This window comes from Diadema antillarum, unplaced genomic scaffold (assembly GCF_040938485.1).
Source record: "Diadema antillarum isolate AM-2024a unplaced genomic scaffold, OU_Dant_1.0 scf00000036, whole genome shotgun sequence".
NCBI classification, from domain to species: Eukaryota; Metazoa; Echinodermata; class Echinoidea; order Diadematoida; family Diadematidae; genus Diadema; species Diadema antillarum.
This window is the reverse complement of record NW_027270925.1, coordinates 197274-219729: the sequence shown is the minus strand read 5'-3', so window position 1 is coordinate 219729 and position 22456 is coordinate 197274. Positions and strand designations below refer to the sequence as shown.

Below are 22456 nucleotides of genomic sequence, written 5' to 3'. Positions count from 1 at the left end.
TGAATTTTCTTTTACATTTTCTTTATACTGTTGTACGCATATGACTCACAAGCTGTAGTAGTCTCCTCATCCAGCGGTTCCAACACAAAAATTCAAAAAATTCATAAGTTTTGCATCGATTGTCCAATTTTCCTCAAACTTTCACTGATGTGTTCTACTAATATTGTTGCATTTTCTCAATCCTTATGTTTATGAAGGTGAACTTGTCCTTTAAGACATCCAGTATTAGTCACATTTTAAACTTGTGGTGCAATAGTATTTGGTCTAGATGTACAATGTATGATAATCAACACCACCTAGATGATTCAGTAGAAATTGATGAGCAAGTTTGCTGTGTGTATTGTATGGTTAAATCAATGGTGTGTAAATTATATTATGAAATATGCCAGAATTGCACATTTACCAATGCTTTCATCTGGTGCAAGTGTGCCCTGGGTACGCAATCTATACTCCCCGAGCGTTTTGCCGGAGAACTATCTCAGAAATCATTCGCATGAGAGGGCCTTGTGCAGGTAATTTCATTTCCTAGCAATATTGTGACACAGAATCGTGACACGCAGAGTGCTTTGAGGGTGCCGTACCTTTCTCCTCATCTGTACATTTGTAAATATGTAATGTAAATATGTATACAAGCAACGCCCAGCTATGCCACCTCAGTGTCGTTATGTTTACAGTGCTATGCACATTGTGTAATTTAGCTGGATTAGAAACCTGTCTATGAACATGGTAACCATGCAAACCATACCGCTTGTAAATTTGTTGAATGTCTGTGATCATAAGCTGGATTTGAGTCCTATCAGCCGGACGTGTACTTGCCTTTCCATGTATGATTGCTTTTGAATGATCAACAATGCCAGCTGAATATTGATTTACCGAAAGTGCAAGGGCCCAGCGTATGAAATGTGGTTGCCTGTAGAAAGAATAATTAATAGAGCTGGTCTGTTTTGATTGTTAGCCTTGTTCAAAGACTTTTGACAAAATGCCTGTTGCCTTCTGCCTTTTTGCTTTCATTTTTACCTTTGCACAGGTGTTAAGAAAAGATGCATGTCACTTGTTTGCTCATACATGTCACAACTGCCTGTTTGATCTGCTTGACATTATAACTGGATGAAGTCTCATTTAGTTCCTATCAGGGTGTTAAAACAAACTGTGGGCTGGATTGAAATAAGTCCAAAGTCTACCAGTGAGGAAATTTTCAGAAGTTATACATGTACATGTATGTCTTTGGTATATCATTGTTTCTAGGCCACAGAAAACATGTGTCCTTGGATTATGACATTCAGGGAAAAGTACATGTAGGATCACCAAGGCTGTGATATTGAATTGAAGGACCAAATGATGTTATAGTAATTAGAAAGGATCATAAGAAACCTGAGAAAGTAGTATCCTGTTTTGTGTAACATGCATTTAGCAGTCATATCTTAATTTGGACATGCTATTTGGTATGTACCAGCAAACCTGAAGACAAAGTCATGCACATACACTGTAATTCCCAAAAGGAGATACATGTATACAACGTACTGTACATTTAGTACAAGTAGGGTAAAGATATTTCTTAGGGTACGCTGATGAGTCTTAATTATGAATTGGATTTTTGCTTTTCTGTATAATGACTTTGTTCAAGTCAACAGATATCATTGTCACTTCAGATACATGTACAATAGCTGGGCATATCTTTTTTGTGATAAACCATTTTACCAAGATCTGCATCATAGATCAAGCTGCTGTATAAGCTCCCCACTCAAATATAACCGTAAAGGTCAAACCATTCAAATGACAATAACACTATCCAAAATCAAGCAATTAAGGTGAAATGAAAGCACCCTCAACTTAGACCACACTATGCTGAACTTAAATTGAGAATTATGAATTAAGATGCACATCTTAATTTTGTATGATTCTAAGTTGATTTGCTTGTAGATCTATGCTCACAGAATGCCATGATTAGGCTCAAACGTACATTGTATGTTTCCAGATCAGATTTTCTTTTTTCTTCACCAGTTCAAAAGCCTTTGTGTTTTGTCTAACGTACTGCTGTGTTCACTAAGAATATTAAGTTTTTTAAATTCAGATTCAGCTAATTCAAGAAAAAAAAAAACACACCTGTGAAATACATGTATGATGTATCAAGTAGACTTTCAAAACTACATGTATGAACTGTTGACCAGTATGATGTGAGAATGTGGTGTGAAAATGAATAAAGAATTGCATGTCAAGAATCTGTACAAATGTTATACTGTACTTTTTATCGTCCCTTAATCTACAACTTCAATCTCATTCACATACAAAACACATGTATGTGTGATAGACACATATATGTACACTCAGCAAAAAAAGAATGTAAACACTTTTTCAAGTTTATTTTTCTCATAGAAGTTTTGGGTAATTGTTAATGTATTATATACCATACTAGCAGCACCCGTGGAAATCCACGGGTCTGAGGGGTTTAATTTTTTTTTCTCATAATACGATTTTGCACATTTTTATTCAAGAAATAAAAAGAAAAGTCTTCTCATTCTTTCGTTAATTGTGCTGTCTTCTAAATGACCACCCTTCCCAGAAATTTTATAATACATTTTTGTAGTATATGCCAGGCGATCCGGTCCATTGGTAGGGATCATTCCCGCCACTACTTGCTTTTATTATAGAACTTGAGTTTCGAGGGGTTATTTGCACCCGTTGAAGTCCAACAGTTGTCTTGTTGCCCCTCACCCCTCCCCCCCCCCCCTCACGCACACACACATTTCCACCTCCGCAGGGCAAAAAACAAAAACATTCAGGGAAAAATTACCAAAAACGCAAATGAGATTCCCCGAAAGTTCTGCCCACAGGTTGTTCCCGTCGAAACGGGAAGATATTAACACTATGACTTTGATTACCCCCTGCTCTTGCATCCACGCGGGCACCACGGCTGGTCTCAAGGCCTTGGTTTGTTTTGTGGTTTTTTTTCATGTTTCTTTTCCCCACGTTATGAGAAAAAAATAAGATATATCTTCATAATTTTGCTCCCTCCTTTTTGTTTTTAATCACCAAAAGTTGGCTTGATATATCATATTAATATAGAACTACATCTGCTTCAGATTGTACATTATCATAATTAATATTAGGCCTACAATTATTGCTCCTATTATTGTTATTATTATATCATTATTATCATTATCCTTATCATTATTATTATTATTATTATTATTATTATTATCATCATCATTGTTATTATTTGGGGAGGGGGAGATCATAGTCATCAGGTTTAATAGGCACCCGTGTGAGTAGGTTCTCACGACCTCGTATTTTTTTTCTTTAATATTTTTCCCATGTTATGGAAGAAAGAAGAATATATACATCACTGCATTCGTCTTCATTTGCTCCCTCTTTTTTTTTTTGTCACCAAAACTTGGTTTGATAGACCATAGAACCACACATTCTATTTCCACTTGCAATTTTAAAAATAGGCGGTCGGCAAAGCGAGGTTTTCCTCTACGTCCGCTCATCTTATGAATATGTATGATTACAGCAGCTCTGCAGTAAACGAATGGACACAGCTGCGCGTGTAATCTGATATGTAAGGGTACGATCGGCAAATATATTTAGCCGCGTCCTAAACAGTCTGCGTACAATGACACCGGACTTGAGAGCAAACGGCGAGCAAACTAATGCGTACCTGAGCTGCATATAGTATTCTGCAGTTGTGCAAAATACAATTACGTAACCAACGTTCGTTGTTTTCATTTGGGGACGCCAATAATGGCGAACTGTACGTAAATGCCCTTGTAGTCCATATCACGCACACACAGATTCGTGTAACCATCGTCAATACATTCAGTACACGTAACAGGCGGAGGCAAAGGTACATCACAGAACTATATACACACAGTGTAGAGTGTGTATAGAGTTCTGCGAGGTACATTGTGTGTGTGCGTGCGCGTCCGCCGGAAAATGTCAGAGATTTCGCTGCACCATCATCTTTAGTATCCCCCAGTGTCTCTGCAAGCTAAAAGATGGAAGATCGAGAAAGCAGGAGGCCAGCGCAGGTTCCGTGAATATTGAAACGCTCGGCTCTTTCGTCACGCACAAAAATGCATTATGCATGTAGCTAATTAATTTTTCTTTTTCGTCCTCGACGTCGACACGGAGGCGGAGAGGGGACGAAACCCGCGCCATTCGATGTAGGATACTCTCCTGCGGCCGACGGCACCGGTCGCAACTGCCCGGAGCCGACGGCTCGGGAGGAGATAGAGAAACCAGCAACGCCGAAATAAAACAGGAAATACATAAGGCCGCGACAACAACAACAACTTCGAGTATTATAGTATAGGATAAAAGGTAATTTGATTAGTTATTAACTGAGTAAGTCAATAAAAAGTAAAACTTTACTCATGAGTGAACACTTGTTTCTTTCTTCCAAGGCACAAAAGTGAAAATTGCAAAAATGAACAATTTGTCATTCATGCGTAAATGCTCTTCCATGTAACAATAAGAACAAAAGACAAATTTAAGATAATAAAAAGGTATTCGGTTGCAAAAACATACCTATGATCTCCATTATTAACGTTGAAGCCCAAAAGATCAATAAAAGCTAAAAATAATGTGGAAAATGAAGAATTTTCTGTCAATCCAAATTCAAATGGAATGAGAAAAAAAGCAATATTAACAAAAAAGGTAGCATTTTGAATTGATATCTCAAATTAGAAAATTTTAAATCATATTTGGTTCTTGAATTTGTCACATGAATATTTAGATTACTAAATTGAATGAATGAAATAGAGATAATTTGTTCATTTAATCATCTTTATGCCCTTACTCCCTAGGTCATTTGAAGTTTGAGTTTACAGAAAATTGTTATTTTTCGGTTTCCCACTTTGATGTTGTTTGAGTTGTAAAGAGACAAAGAGAACAAAAACTTTTTTTGCTATTTCATTAATCTCTCTCATTGTGTTTGGGTGGTCTTTTGTTATCATTGTTATCTTAAAAGGCATATTTGCAAATGAAAGACAATTTGTCAATTTTCGCAAATTTTACTTTTGTGCTTTGAAGGACAAAAACAAATGTGTTCACTCATGTGTAAAGTTTCTCTTCATATTGACCTACTAGGTGGATAGCTAATTAAATTACCTTTAATATGGTATATAATACATTTATTTTCATCAAATTTTTTTTTTGAAAATTATAATCTCAAAAAAGTGTTTACTTTTTTTTTTTGCTGAGTGTATAACATAAAAAAATCATAGATTGCTAAATTTAGGTGCATGTAACTCACATTACTTATGATGTTAGCTTTGTTTGACTCTTGTTCCCTTTCCAACTGTATTACTGATGGATTTCCTGCTTGTGATGATGAATGTCAACCCTCCTTGTACATAGTAACAATTTATTTGATGTTTAGTATTGAAAAAAAGAAGAATAAAATTAAGGCTGAATAAGTTACTTCAGTGTCATCTTTTCAACCTTTCCTTCAGGATGCAAATAAGCCTTTGTGTATACCAGCATATTAAAGCTATATTTCCCTAAACAGAAATGCAGGGCCCTTAGTGTTTGTAAACTATGTATTTTGTATACCAGGTACTTCTAGTTTATATCATGAGTATGTGAAGGAAAGGCAGGAAGAAGATCCGAGAGTAATGATTAAAGTGAAGCAAGGACATAACTGTATTCCTGGAATAAATGTAACATTTGTGAAGTGCAAGGGGAAATTGACTGCGTTATAAATGATATTTTTGTTTTGTTTCCACATACCGTATGACTGCATATGGGCCTATTGAGTAGCATTGAAAAATCACTTTCCAAAATTGCGATCATAAGCCAGTGCTTTCAAATTTATCATTCTATAGCTGCTGTTTGCCAAAATATTGTAGTTTGGTGTTTATGATGTTGATAGAAGTATTGATGATAGCAATTATTCCTTTCATGGCAATTAACATCATCTTCTTGTTTATACTCTTACATTATTACTGTATAATGTAGTTGTTACTTCATTCTTCTTCTGAAAAAAAGATGACAAATTCTGAATGTGATTATATGTACAGATGTACGTGCATAAATATAACCATAAAAGGTCAGACTACCATAAAGTTTCAATGCATATGTTGTGAGATAAGTAGATTAGCCTTAATTGTCTGAGACTGCCTGCCTAGTTACAGTAGTCAGATAATTCAACCAATGCATTTCTCTAAGGTTGCCATGGCTTTATCGTCATTGTTTTATGTAGTTTTATCGGCATGGATATTTGCATCATCCTCAGAAATTCAGCTTGTACAGTATAGGCCTACATGATAACATTGCTAATGCGCTCGCAGTCCACAGTGGTTATAAGATTTGGTATTCATGCTAATTATGAATCCTTGGATAATAGTGCCAGCTTACATGTACCTGCCAATATCTAGAGATTTTTTTTTTCACAATGAATAAAAATGTTCTACTGTAATCTCCTGAGTGGGCATCAGTGTACCTGTATCTAGAGAATCTACAATGTAACTTGTGAATTAAGACTTCCTGCTAATTTCGCTAGTGGTTTGGGATGCAGCGGTGAACAGAGAAATGTACATATGTACAGTGTATGTCACATTCATATTTCATGTTATGATCTGAATTGATATTTTTGTATGTTTTAAAATATGTGAATCAAAGTATACAATGTATGAATAGCGCCCGACTCACAAAATTTGCAAAAATAAAATTTCCAGTAAAATATATGGCGTATATAGTATGCAGAAAATATATTTGTGTAGACTCACAAATTTCTGTGATATTACAGCTGTAGGCAGTATAATTCAAGCTTGTCTGAATGAAGTCATTGATAGCTTATACACTGTGGCAAAATTCATGCTTTGTTGGGTAAAAGCAGCAAAAAATTGTGTCTCAATGTAATTCATATATTAATGTCGTGGCGATGCATCGGTAGTACTGTACCTGGCACACCTCGTCACGAGGTAGCGAGAATTCCTCTTCAACCAGCTCCGGCATCTCTCTCCCTCTCTCCCTCTCACTTTCACACTCACAATCTCTCAATCTCCCCTGTACATATATGCAGCTCCGCTCGGCAACTGCATCCCCTCGTATCGTGTCGCCATGGCAACCTTGTGTGGCTGTCCCTCAGCTGGTTGTTTGGAGTGGCTGTGTGTTTTTCAGCAGGATGGCAGTGTGCATGGGTGTCTTTTGTGTGTAATGGAGACACGCATGTATCCGTATGAAGCCGCCGTGAACAGGAGATTGTATGCAGCCATGTGAATCACTCGTTACGTCCCACCAAGTGGCAGGGGAAGTGCCGTGTGATGAGATAATTAAAAGGCTTGAAGTTCACGTTTATCTCCGTCATATTGCCCTCCCGAGGCATTTTCTTTCCGACATAGACCTGGATTCTAATCTTCTCTTCATTAAGTCTGGAAAGGGATAATTTTTGTAACCAAACAATGACAGTGTATAAAGATAAAATGCCTTCAGCATGTTAATTACAAAGTTCAGGTAGCCCATAGTCCAATTTATAATGGCCCAATTGGAGAATATTAGACAAGAACTTTGAAAGATAAAAAGAAGAGAATGCTTCTGCAAAAACAACAAACTGCAATTCCACTTGGAGGAAGAGGAGGGGATGAATGAAAGAGGAGGGGATGACTGAAAGAGAGAGAAATGAGGGATATGAAAATCTAAAGATTTAGAGAGAGGAATTTGCAAGGAAACAAGGAAAAAGAAGAATAACAACGATAAAGTTGATGTTTCTATGAACTGGAGGCAAAGAGAAGAAAATGGAAGAGAGTATTAATTTACTTGAGGAGAAAGGAAAATAAAGATCTCAAGATGAAGAGATTGATATCAAAATGTGCCATCATAAAGTTTCGTACTTACCAGATTTGTTGAATGCTACTGAAATCTTCTGAACTTCCTCCAAAGGAGGTCTTTCCAGTTATATAACAGATACAAAGTAGTTATCTTGGAAATACAGTATACTTGTATATTGTGTGTGCTCTGCAGTTTGCAGACTTCTACTCCTCAGCGAATGTCTTGCTCGAACAACAGTAGCTTGATTCCTCCACAGTCCAGTCTAATTATTATGAAATTTCAGCAGCAGCTAGCCATTGCTGTCGGTAATGGTGTCCATGCTTGTTGCTACAAGGAAGTGACCTGTGTATTGTATACAGACCTGAGCCATTTAAAGAGTGTGAGAACCTGGAATCCTGTAGTCCATTTTAATATGAAGGTGATGGTGGGATATTGCTAATGCCGTAACTATGCCATTTTCTTCTAGAGCTCTCCTTTCATCATAACTTTCAATAGATCATCAAGGAAAGTGTGTCTGGGACATATGATGCTGTCATGAAGTGGGAAAAATGTGTTGATTCTTCACCACAGAAGCTTTGTTGAGGAGGAGTCCTGAGTATACTCGGGCAAGTGTCTATGGGAAATGGGTGTTATAACAAAATCAGTCCGTCCTCAATGGGTTAAGTTTTCATAGTGTTGTGTGTTTGTTTGTCATATAATACAGGCATAAAGCTTGTTTACAAGATGAGCTCAATTCCTCACCACATAACCTATTAGGTATTGGTAGTTTTTTTTTTTTTACTTGTGTGTATAAACCCATTACGTCGTGTGTGATGATGTGTTTGTTGGTGTCGTTGGCTATTTAGATGAATAATCCACATTACTTGAGAGGATGATGGGTTACATTGCACAGAGACCGATGGAGTGAAGCCATTCTCTGGTACAGGCCAGTGGGAGCAATTTATTTCTCAAGGCTTCTCTGTCTTCAGAGGAAACAACGGTGTAAATTTCTTTCTCCCTGGTGGACAGATGTGTAACGTAATACTTGGCATTGGTCATGTGATTGGGGTTATAGAAACATTTGCAGGTATTCCAGCAAGGTAAAACCCAATTCTGTAGAAAATTACTGGTTCTCATGTTACTTGCACACAGGGAGTGAAGCTTTTTCATTTATTTATTTATTTATTTATTTATTCATTTTTTCATGGCATACATTTATCGTTTATGGCAATATTGCTGTCAAGTGCTACCTTGATGTTCTGGCAAAATGGAATTTTATGGGACAGAGTTTTATTACTGAACTTTTAAAAGTAATGATGTACAACTTGTACAGTGCTGTGAAGCGCCTTGTGTGCCATTACTGATAGCAGAAAGGCATTGTATTAAAACTTAACTGTTGTAAGCCTGTAGATTTTGTATCTCACAAGTGTGCCATTTTGAAAATTGGGGCTTGTAAGACAGTATACCATGGTTGAAATTGAGATCAGGAACCACAGTGACAGAATATAAAATAAGTATTTCCCCTTTTCAAGAGAAAATCTAATGATTTCTCACTTTGGAGATCATATACAACATGATTGTGTTATGGGAGGCAATTGTGAGTTATCAATTTTAAAGATACCAGTCCACTTGCCAACTTTGTGAAAATTTTATAGCCAAATAAACCATGTGTGCGTACATCATTATTATTTACTTTGAATACAGTTGAGCATTTATGTCTTTTTGTGTAAATTTGTCAGTAAGCTTCTTGTGTAAAGTGATTAGTTCAGATGAAAGGCAAGAGCCTTTAATTTGTCATGCTATTGATACACTGAGATGAAAGATAACTGCTGTGCTACGTGTATAAAAGAAAGCTATGCCATTTTATGAATTAGTGAATTTTATAAGGGGATCTTGTTTATGTGAGAATGATGCCTTGCACAGTAGTCATCATTTCTTAATTTTTTTTTGTATGCTTGGAGTGGAGGAATTGATCATGATTCTCTTAGACAGTCTTTTGATGTGGAAGTCCCTGAATATATGATGTATGCTTGTTAGAGTCAAAGATTGTGAGGTTTCCTTTGAAGAATGTGAAATTTGTCTGCAAGGAATATTACCCCCCTTTCAGACTGACTAAAGTATTCTCGTATTGATGTACAACGTATGGATATAGGATGTTTTTATGTGTCTGAATGCTCTCATATCGAAACGGCGTATGAGTAGGCGGGGCTTATTCGCAGCGCGCGCTGAGCTCACGTATCCGCGGTGAGGACTTATAATGGGTGGCTGACAGATTGATTGTGACGTAATAATGATCTGGCGTGAACTAGCGAACTAGCGGATGAATCCAAGGCAGAGTATAAACACTATTCGCGAAGCCTGTGCAAATTACGTACTGCGCATGGAAGAGATTCACGTCTACTCAAGAAATATCGCTTGTGCGCTAGGGCTGAATGCTCCCATACGATTATCATATAGCGGGGTGCTGAGTCTGAATGCTCTCATATCGAAACGTCATATATCCATACGTCGTATGAATATACGATAACTCTGTGTGTCTGAAAGCGCCATTAGTAAACCCAATGATATGGTGTGTTGACCAACCAGATGGCTGTAGTACATAATGTAAGTGTCCAGAAGAAATGGTAGAAGTGGCTGCATTGACCACACCTATTTATTGTGTACGTTGCCGGCAAAGTGCTGTAATATCCCATGGAGTTTCTGCACTTGTATGGTAAACCTGAATTCAAGTTTTAAAGCAATGTGTTCATGTATTGTAACATCAATTTTGAAAAAAAATTCTGTAAGTCAAGTGTTGCTTACATGTATGCTACAGATTTGTATTCATGATGAAATTCAGGCTACAGTGTATAGTAGGATTCTACAATGCATTTTACTGTATTTTCAAAGCATGACTCGAGAATGCGATCTGTAATTTGACAAAAACTACCCAGAAAGCCCAATTATACTACCTGTATGTAAAAAGTGTATATATTTAAATGAAATATGCATGATTTTTTTTTTTAATTGAGTAGCCATTCCATTTGTTCTCTTTCAGTAATTTTGAAAACAAGGGAGAAAAAACAGTCTGGTCTAAATAGCGATATTTTATAAGTCTTCAAAAGAAACAATCTGATAAGATTGTCCTTCAAGCTTCTATTGCATTTTGTTATAAAATGCAAGTTATGAAATATAATTTTAGTGTTTTATCAGGATATTGGCACATCAATTTTTTCGCTGCCTATTTCCTCTGAGATTCGATAAATCTGATAGATCCAATTTCATGCTTCATCCAATGTGTCTAAGTGGTGAGTTAAATATGTCAGATTTTATAACGAAGGTTTCATATTTCCCTCTCCAGGATTCCTCAGTGGCTACTGCAGTTACTCTTAAAGTTGACCCACATGGACACTTCCTGCATTGGAAATTCCAAAACAAGGTAAATATTGCACTCCATGTCTTTGTTGCATTATTGTGTCTCTGTTGATTTGTCAGTATGTTATTTTGTTTGCATCAGGAGAATCTTTAATAAGATGTTCTTTTGCGCCTGTCAGTCAAAGTAATGAGGAATTTAAAATACTCTGTACAGTGCTTGCAAATCAAGTTTTCATTCCACTTAGTAACAGCAGTGGTGCATTTTGTAAAGTTGATGGAACAAAAATTGTGATATTGGATCATTCAAATGACCAGTGAAATGTCAAGTTTAACTAGATAAGTGCAGTTGTTCTTTAACAGTTATTTTAAGGAAGGATATGCTTTAGAGGTAACAACGCAAGATGTATGCTACACAAAATATTTACCACTTTAACAAGTAGGAAAAGAGCTGAAGAAGCAAAAGCTAGAGGTAATAATTGTTATTATCAAACTGCTGCCCAAAATCAATGCTCAAAATGAAGCATCGAAATTCTGCCTGTTTTGATTCTAAAATTGGATCACATCTTTGGGTTCTCAGAATGTTGTAAAAGAGTTGCCACTGTGAAAGACAGGCATTCCATTTCCACAAGGCAAGGCGATAATCGCTTTCATGCGCAGTGGAAAGTAAATATTCACAAGAGATTATTCTTTTGGTGCCGGCAGTGTCTGAGGCATGAGGCAGAATTTTCTTCAAAGGTATAGCCATTCCTTCCATAGAATTGGTTCTGCTAAACTCAACTGAACACTGCAGATACATCCTAAAACATTGCTTGTTTGTCTAATATTCTGCCACAAGAAGTTCTTTGGGAAAGTAAAATGACGTGATTACAAATCCAAAGTAAATCAAAGACAAGCATTTCTATATTCAGTAGCAAGATAACTGCATAGTTTTGTGAAATAAAAACAAACATGACTTTAAAAATGTTTTTGAAAGTCCATTTCAGTTGGGAATTGTGTGTTCTTGATAGGTTTATTTGAAAGTTTATTTAATACTAGTCAGGACAACATCCTGCATGTAGTTAATTTAATCAATTTGTGTTTACAGTGCAGTCAATACAACATCGATGATATAGTTTCAACACCACATAATTCAGTTTCATAACTAAATGATTCAGTTTCATACCCAAACCTAACATGGCTTCCTATGGTGTGATATTCAAAGTGTGTTTGGCAAATGGGCAGAATAAAAACAAACTGATGTTGGAGTACAATGGTATAGACTATATTGGTGATAAAGCTTAAGATTTTGAAACCAGTCTTGGGATGCAATCCTGTCTGGTCCATTCATCTATGGAAAAGATGATATACCCACAATGCTTGAACTACAAAATGTAGGTATAATTGGAATGGGTACGTGACAATGCTGGACCAATGATAAATAGCAGCATAGAACAGTCCTATTACCAAAGAGGCTATCCTGGGTACAAAAGACCACATTATATTATTTTGTATTTTATTCAATAGGCTGTAAGGTTTGCATCAGTGTATCAATTTGTTCACTCATGACTGCTACATTCCGCCAAAGACTGTGTTCCCTCAGAATGATATAGCACATTTTATGGCAAGGTCAGATGGTAAAAGCAAAAAAATCAGTTCCTTTTTTGTTGGAAGACTTCAGCTAGACCAAATATTTGGGTTTTTACTTTGTAATCAATAAAGCAAATACATTGTCATTCTGTAAGGAATTTTGGCCCAGGACTCACTGAAAGAACAATCCAAAGGAATGTTATGTAGTCTGACATCTGTTGGGGATTTGACAGTGTTCTGCAAAATACTTCGAGGAATTTACTTCTGAAGTAAAATGGGGAAGTGGTTTGTGTAATGTGTGAATTTAGATTAAAGTCCTGAATAGCTCTAAGAATTGTCTAGTTTTAGTGATATCTTCCAGATAATACAAATAATGAAATTATTTTTTTTTTTCATTTTCACCTTAATTTATACTTACAGAATGAGATTAGGTCCTACTGTACTTACTCCTACTGCAAACATCAAGATACGTTCCATAAGGATGAATATGTAACTATAGTTTCTGTGAATGTATACCAAGGTTTTGGATACCAGTTCCACAATTTGTGTCTCCAGAGATGTGAGTTAGAGTGCCTATATGTTGTAGGTGCACCCAAAAATGACTTAAAAAGAAAATCTATTAATCTAACATGATATAGTAACTGGCGACTAATGGCAAATTCATTGGTATAAATGTGAACTCACATACATGTATGTATTATGTTTGTGTGTTTTTCATTGTCATTGTTTGTATGTTTGAAATGCAATGGTTACATTTGCCTGCATGTATCAAAGACTAATGCTTCTGTCCACTAAGGAACAAATAATTCCCAACCTTATGATGAATAAAGAAGTGAATGACATTCCAAATATTACTTTTGTTCCAAATTCAGATTTGACTTTAAACATCTTTGTGATTATGTTTGAATTACTCAAATTAGGAAGGAGCCAGTAGTAAGTTGGTAAGTACAATGAATAGTACAAGTGGACAACCACACAACTCTCTCCTGCAGCTCTCCTTCCACTATCCTCCACGGTTGTGCATGCCTTTTGCGTGATCCTGAGAAGCCATTTATACCAGCCACCTGTAGATCAGCCTCTATAGTCAAAATCTGCCACCCCTTTCCCTCGCCTTTCACTCCTCCTGCTCAGCCCTCTACTGCCAAAACCTTTCAGTTTCTTAACTCAAGAGTTTCCTGAATCTCCATTGGCATTTCCACTTCTCATGTTACCCTCTATAATTTCTCTGTCGACATCCTTCCAATGAAGTACAAATTTATTTTCTTTAATGAAGATGATATTCCAGATGATGCATTCAAGGTTCATTGCAGTTATCACAAAATAAAAAAAGTCATTCATGCATTGAAGGTTATTTCATTTTGCAGGTGCCATATTTATACACTTCCGTACATCTCAAATTTCCTTGACAAGTGATACTGGCAGTTATGAATAGGGTGGACTTTTTTTTTGTTTTTCTTTCATGATTTTGGTGACTGGGGATGTTTTGCAGAATTATGTTTCTGGAGTGGTTTGCGATGTCTTGATTTTTTCATTATTTTTGGGTGATTTTGTTTATTTTTCAGTTGAAACAAAATGTTGGGAAACTCATCTTTTCATTCAAATCATCTTGATTCCTCATTCCATAGTTTTGTGGTCAAGCCCATTTGAGCAAATCTTTTGTGTGATAATGATAGCTTCTTTCATAAAATGTGAGTAGTATGCTGCAAATACACCGCATCAGACTTGATAAACAAATGACCTTGAAAGCCAGTTAATTATTCTTTTCTGCTCCATGTGCATTTGCTCACTCTCAGAGAAATGTTAGGCATCAGAAAAGAGGAAAGAGCCTTAAAGTGCCATTCCACACCACGTTCAAGTTGATAAATTTAATAGAATCGTATGTACTAAAATGGTAGAGGTTTCACTCCATTGGGATCTAGTGTAGAAAAGCTAAGACATTTAATTTGCCATGTTTTAGTGACTTAGTTGTAATAGTAGTAGTTGAACCCACATATTCAAATTTGCAGAGGTGATGAGGTCATCCCTTTATGAGTCTCCCATAGAACTGTATGCAAATATCAACTGGAAAAATTTCATGGTTTTGACAGTGAAAATAAAAAGGAATAAGATGTATCCTTACACACCAAATTATCATAGTTTGGTACTACAAAATGTATCCTAGCAATGATGACCCTTAGGGGGGAAAAAGTTCCAATTTCAAATTCACCAACCGAAAGATACCATGTTGATGATATTTTTGTTTCCAAACCAGTGGGTAAGGATGGGTTGTGAGGGAAGGGCATCATTGCATCTTTCAGTTTGTGTGTCTGTTGTAAAAGCATATCAAACTTTGAAATTTGATAACTTTCTTACTTTTTAATCAAATTTGCTGAAACTTCTTTTCTGTTTGCATGATATTACTCAACTTGGACATACAGTAGTGGGAAATTGCACATTAAGTTTGTTCAAATAGTGCAATGTTTCACCTGGAAAAAAAATGAAAGGAATGGACAAATGGAGTGAATGAGATGAGGAATGAAAAAAAAAAATCCAGTTTAAATTTGAACGTCATGGTGGCCTTCATGTCGGCATTTCACAGCTCACTATATCAAATAAAAGCTTCGCTCCTTCAAACATTGATTATCCATGGCGGTTTCACATGCATTCTGGCAAGGAAAGGGTGCAATGGGCGCTGTCATGCCAATAATTTCATAGGTAAATCAAGACTTCTCTTTCATGGAAGGGTGTCTCTGTCTTTCATATTTCTTTTCCCCATCTACATTCTGTATTCTCAGACTTGAATTACACCTCCTCCCAATTACTGATATCGATAGTTTGGTCTGACATTTTTCCCCGAGATGCCATTTCCCTACTAAGCCCGTGTGTGTCGCGTACTTGACAGTTTCTTTTTAGAAGTTCTTTAGTTGCATTACGGTTTTTCCTCCTACTGACTTGTTTTGCTTAAGTTTAATTATGAATTGCCAGCTCTCTAGCCATTTTCCACTCCTGTCAAAAAGTATTCTTTTTAATGAAGCAGTGGTGTTATTTTTGACCATCTACAACAAATGCATTTTCCTTTGGCGCAAATTGGAAAGCAGCTCATAACTGTGTGCTCATCTTTGAAGGAACCTATGGTTTGAAAATCTTGTCAAATTGTGTGATCACAGTTTCACTACAGACTGCAGCATTACTTGAGTTTAATTTCTATTGCATTTATCATGCTTGGCAATAATGTCAATCAAATGCGGCTCATTTCATGAATGAATGATGAATGAAACCTCACATTTGGTTTCAAAGGCAATCAAATTTAAGTTGTTTAATCTCTTGGAAGAATATTGCATTTGTTGTTGCTGGCAAACAGATTTTGTTTTTCTAGTGCATGCCATAGTAAGTGGAACCTTCTATCATAATGTAGTAGATAAAATAAACCAGTAGCACTGAGTTAAAAGCTTGGTAAGTTCTCAAGTCTGTAAGAAATTTGAAAGAATCAGTTCAGTCCCATCTGAATATTGCTGAAAAATAAATAAATCAAGTGCAATAACATTGTGATGATAAGATGATGTTTGAGGTATGTGTATTTCAACAAACATGCCAAACAAATTACTGTTATTATTATTCTCTTCTTTTTTTTTTGGTTATTGGGAAAACTTTCCATATGATATAAAATCAAACAGAGACCCTTAGAGTATTTTGTCAGAGAGATTCTAAAGTGATTCAACTGCTCCTTTATTCCTAATGGGAATATGGAATGGTGAGAAAGTTGGCCCATTCACATCATGCAGCTGAAAATAATGGTTTTTAAAAGTCAGTCTCTGAAATGTGATTGGGTCGTGGGGAAAGCTGATAATATGTGGGTAGACAAGAAAGCCCCCTTTAATTATCATGATTACTAAGAGTCAATCCTCGTGAGTTGTAATTTTTTTTAACCCTCACAATAATTTGCCTAGTGTACAATTGCAATTTGTATCAATGGCAAATGGAAAGATTTTTTTTTTAAAGTCTTATGATTCAACCCTCCATTATCCACATCAAGCATTAGATGATGGTGCCCAGATTTTGTGTTTTTGGTCTTTGTTTTATCATGAAAAATCACACTGAGTAAAAAGAAAGGATTAATTCTTATGTGTGAACCGGCCTAGCTTTAGTTCCTAGGTGTTTGTAAGACTTTTAAAAAACAGATAAATTCCTGTATGCATTCATGGTTATCATTGGGAGGCTTGTGTTTTTGTTTTCAATATATTTTGGCTGATTTAAGGTTAGCAGATAGCAATTCAAATGTGAAATAATGTGGGCAAAGTGATTGAAGAAGATTTGAAATCCCCATTATCAGATAAGGAACTTATGTATCATTAAAATCATGACATAATGATTTGATTTAAAGTGTGACCCCTCCCCCCCCAAAAAAAAAAGAAAAGAAAGAAAATGGATTTGCTGCAACAATTATGAAGAGTTTACTCTCTACTTGTACCTTTGAATTAATACATTTAAAATGAAATGAGTAAGTTTGTACAATTTTGAGAAAACTTTCTGATATAGTGTCTTCTGTCATTTAATTGAATTTGCAGTCTTGTATGAACCACCTCTACCACCAACTAAAATATATATGATATGCATGGATTATATCAACTAACATCTGGTGATTTTACAAAACCTTGCACCAAAGAAATATATGTGTATACCATACAAAGGGTATATTATATCACTACACTCTAGATACATTTCAGTCACTACTACAATTGTGTACTTCTACACTCAGCCTTCAGTACATACAATACACTGTAGTGAGCACAGACAGGTATCTCTATTTATTAATGAGGATATTTTTTTTCATGTTTTAATTCAAAGAGTATTTGCTGAACATACAATATTCTTATATTAATGTTGACTTGTTACCTTTTTTTTTTTGCAAAATAGAAGTATGTTATTGCAGTGTTTTGTGCAATATGGGTAGAAGTAAGTGAGGGAAATGTAAAGTTAGGGCTTTTGTCAGAATCTGTGTGAATAGTGACATCATTTAATGACAGAAAGAATAGGATCCTTCAACCACTCTGGGTGCACCATAGTATACAAATGATACACATCAGTGAAGGCATTGGTAAGAATACTCAACCAAGGTACAGTTACCTTTGGAACAGTATCACTGTGGGTGTTTGGATTGTATCAGAGGCATGGAGTGTGTGTGGTTATGCTAATGCTGGAACGAAATGATGTGGATTATTTGCGTTATAAAATAATGAGCTGTGCAGTGTAGGTCCTCATCACTTGATGACTCTCATCGCAAGTAAATAAAATGATGAAGTCTTGCCCAGATGGTTATGTGAAAGTGCAAATGGCCGGTCATTACACTTTACTAATGACTGGTCATAAGCAAATTTACATATTAGGCAAAATAAATGACTGGTCACGTGTGTGCTCTCTACCAATCATTTGAGAAGGATCTGTTCCATGTTATGATAGTTGTTAAACTTGAATGGTTTCTAGAGTTTCATAGGCAGTGGTTGATTCTCTAACAGTTGGAAGTGTAAAGCCTTACCATAACCTTGTGTTCAATTTTGTGTGTGTGTATGTGTGTGATAGCCTATGAACTTACATTGTGGAGGTCAATATATTTATGTCAAGGTTATAACTGATTTATCTTATATTGTCTCGAGTAAACTCTTCCTTCTTCACCCTTGTGTTTTAAGGTGAACTAGACTACTGATTTGTGCATTACAGAAGGCATGTTTCCTTTTCCCCCTCTCTGAATTTTAGCTTTATTGGTTGTGTCTGTTTATAGACATAGAATGTCTTATGTACATGTAGCTGGCTTTATTTTTGTATGATTTGTACACTCTGTATGCTTAAATGTCAGTATGCGTACACCCAAGCTGAGTTAAGTGATTTCTGATTGGTTGTCTGAATGAAATACCTTATGCTTATTTGTTAGTATGCATGTGTTTCAACAGGAAATGAAGAAGTTGTGCTGAGTATGTATATCTTCTTTAACCTGCCTAAGTGTGTAAAAGTATTTGTTGCAGTGACTGTATGAATGTCCTTACAGGTCAGAAGCAGAAGGGCATTATTTAAAGAGTACTTAATGTGTTTGAACGTATTCCCTTTTGCTTGGAAGGGAGCTTATCTTCATATAATTGTAATTTGTTCTTATTTTGTCCAACTTCAAAAGGTAAATCTGTGTGTTGCTGTGACTGAATGTGTATTTAGTTTAGAAGCAGAGGGCTGTTTATGGTATTTTAGATGTCCTAATCTATGGTTTATGAAATATTCTGAAAAAGTTCTTCCTTTGTGCTAAAGTAGTCAGTAGTTGTTTTTCATTCCTTGCCTGTTGAATATGTAAATTATGAGTGGATATGAATACCTCCTTGCATGATTATATCTGTCCAGTTTATAGCATTAGATGCTGTGTCAAAGTTTTTTAAAGAGTCTTTGAAAAAATATTTTCAAGAAGTGTTTTACCCATGTGGTTATGACAGTTCCGCCTGTGACATGCAAGCTGTGTGTGTTAACAATAATTATAGTTATGTACCCAATGATAATTCATTGAATTATCAGACTCCACAATCTTTGTGTATGGGTAATGTGTATGAGATTGATTTGTTGTTGCAAAATGTAATTCCAGAATGTTTCAGTGTATCAAGTTTTGACAGGATGTGACTTTGTCTATGTACAGCTACTAAGAGCAGATGCTGCATATATGCCATCTATGTTTTGATTGCTGTATAATGCATTTTTTTTTGTTTCTCTCATATTTATGCAATGTTTTAATAGTATGCTCTTCTGTTATCATTACAATTTCAAGCACTTTATAAATGCCTTGGCCTTAATGTTCTGCTCAAAATGTCGGATACTGCACTACTGCTCAGAACTCATGAACTGCATAGCCATACTCTAAAAGTGGAAATTTTTGCAGTGTTGAAATTTTTGTGCATTTCGCGCAACCATTAACTAGTGTGAAAATAAAAGCATGTGAATATTCTTGCTTGCCATACGTTCTAGTAATTGACATCTTGATTCCAAGGATTGAAAAACATGCAAAACTCTTCTTACCCTACCAAGCGCGAAAAATTAGTCGCGCGAAAATATCCACTTTTGCTGTAGTTAACAGTTATCCTCATTTTCACACTGAATAGCTATCCACAGAGACAATGCTTTTTACTTTAGACAAGCAGACAAAGCAGTTAATGAAGTCCTTTCTGCTTTAAAAAAAAAAAAAAATGATCAAAGGCATGGTGTTATTTGCCATAAGTGTATTTCTGTCAGATTCACTCAATTTATTACCAGTACCTGTAATTCAAGTACAGGCTTTGAAATTATTGAAGTATCGAAAGCAGGAGGACAATGCTATAATTGTTCATGAGTGTTGGCCTAAAATGTCTCCGATGAAGTGATTAAGATCCAGTGGCATTATTGCATTGTTTTGTTTTTTAATCCTCCATGTTTAAGTACTCTCAATGTTAATGCTATGCTACAGTAGTACATGGTGATTTGTGTCCACAGATCTTTCAGAGCACAGTTTTAGTTTCGGATCTAGCGTTACATTATTGCCATCATTAGGGGGCATAAAGTAATTTACTTACTATTAGCCAGCAGCAGAAATTTAATGGTTTATTGCTTAGGAGAGCACTGCCTGGTAAGAATTCAACAGAATGTGATTTCATGCATCCTGCAATAAATGCCTGGGATTTCCCAGGATGGAGCACGCAGCAAGATCAGGTAGACCTATTCAGTTTTAACATGCTGTGACAGGGGTGGGGTGGGGCTTCGGAAATGAGAAGAAAAGATGGTTCAATGGATTATGTGATGAGGTACATCGCTATGTCTGCGCATAAATCAACAATTGTTAGGCATACTAAGCCCTCCCCCCCCCCCCTTCCCCCAGTTATGGCCCAAATAGACATTAACATAAAAACACAGCACCCAAACTGAACAGGTATTCATCATCAGCGCTAGAAATTAGAGCCCTGCCACATGCAAGATATTAGTACCCAGACTGCGAGTTTTGTGTGGGTGTATGCCGCCGAGCGTGATTCTTTCAAATGGCAAGAGTTACTGGTATAATCAAACGGGATTCTAAGAGATTGAATTACCACTTCTAGCTCCAGAAGTTGGCATTGATGCAGCACTTGCAAAACAGCATGTAGAGTGCTTGATTTGCGACTGAGAATTTTCCTATTCTGGCTACCCATCACACTGTGCTGGAGGGGTAGTGATAAAGTGCATACAAGCTGTCGTGTATTCACAAAAGCTGTATTCATTGTGCATCAAGTGGCCTGTTGCCATGGTGACAAACTTCTGTCTGCAGGTGGAACTTGATGTATATTAGCAGAGCTCATTTTCTATTGATAATCATTAGCAGTTTGGAAAAATATGGTTGTTTGCAAACCTGTGAATTTGTGTTAAAAACCCATACTCAAAGTATGGGAAAAAAAGCTAAGAAATACATATTAGGTTCATTTCTTTGATGTGTTTGACATCCAAGCTAACTATTTGTTGTTGTTGTTGTTGCTTCAGTCCTGAAATTTGCAAAGGGGGGGGGGGGCACTCGGCTCAAACTCCATTCAGAGGTCCTCTAAGGAATACTGCTTTGTCATTTTGACAAGCTGCCTGTATTTTAAAGTCTGTGCTGATACACAAACATAGCTCTTTTTGATTGAAAAGGAAACTTGTCCAAGTGAGGTTAATTTTGTAGAGTAATGTACCCTCATCAACTACAGCTAATTAGGTCTCTCCAGGCTGGTATTGCTTGTAGATGTTTTATTAAAATCCCATCTTCCCACGTTGATTTAGAACCCTACTTATATAACAGAGTGATGGGGCCATGTTATTTTTAGGTGTGAGAACTACAGCCAGTGGGATGAAGCTCTGATTTGCATACTGCATCATGAATGGGGTGTGAAAGGGAATATGTGGCTAATTATGGCTGAGAATTCCAGAACGTGGCAACCACAGTAGAACATTCACTATATGGTGACATTGTGATTATTTTGTGCACCCTGTTATCTTGTCAGGATTTGAAAATGCCAATTAAGTAACTCTGGAGTAATTTTTTTTTTTCAAACCATAACAACAGATATGATACTTCAAAGCAAAATAAGATAAACATGTGGTCTTCTTATACACTTGTATGTAGTGTGCTACATTTAAGTTATTTGTGTTTATCTAACCTTAAAATTTTCAGAATGAACCTTACATTTCAGTTGTTTTGTGGTTCTAAAGAACAATATCCATCTAACATCTGAATGGCAAGGTAGGGAGAAGTCATTTCCCAAGCTTTGTCTGTAATTGAATTGAAAATTGACAGAAGGATATTTTAAGTAAATATTTCACCTTGAGGTAGATAGTGATTACTGCTTCTAGCGACAAGGTACGCCAAGTGACTGAACTTGATCAAGATGTGGCAAAAATGGTAGTAGTTAGAACACCAAAATTATGACATAGTGTCATTCTGCTACTAACTCTGTTCAGTGCTATAACTTTGAGAACACTCATAACTTTTTAAAAGAATTTAAAGAATTCTAAGATTCTTCCCAGGACTATATTGTCCTCTGAGCAGTTCCCACACCATAACCAAATTCAGATCAGAATCATGGATATTCAAGTACAAAGAATCAGCACTAGGACTTCTTGTAACTTTGTATTAAGTACATGCAATATAGCAAAATATTAGCAGGAAAAGTGAGTCCTGTTTTCAGTATATTGCATCCTTTCCCTGGAGTCAAGCAGGCAACCTACTGCATATCGATCCTAGGTCAATATCATTCATGCACTGAATTAGCATATTTTATGGCATGCTGCTGTTGTTGCCTGATTG

General features: G+C 36.2%; 1 protein-coding gene across 1 annotated transcript in view; it reads left to right on the top strand.

The window, feature by feature from the left end:
- Window positions 1-11096: 11096 nt before the first annotated feature.
- The window catches only part of LOC139745576 (1-phosphatidylinositol 4,5-bisphosphate phosphodiesterase classes I and II-like), a 134562-nt gene continuing 123202 nt past the window's right edge, over window positions 11097-22456 (top strand). Inside the window, exons 1-2 of the mRNA XM_071655972.1 lie at window positions 11097-11167; window positions 13590-13610. The gene's annotated coding sequence lies outside the window, so the exon portion shown is untranslated. The remainder of the gene's footprint in view (window positions 11168-13589; window positions 13611-22456) is intronic.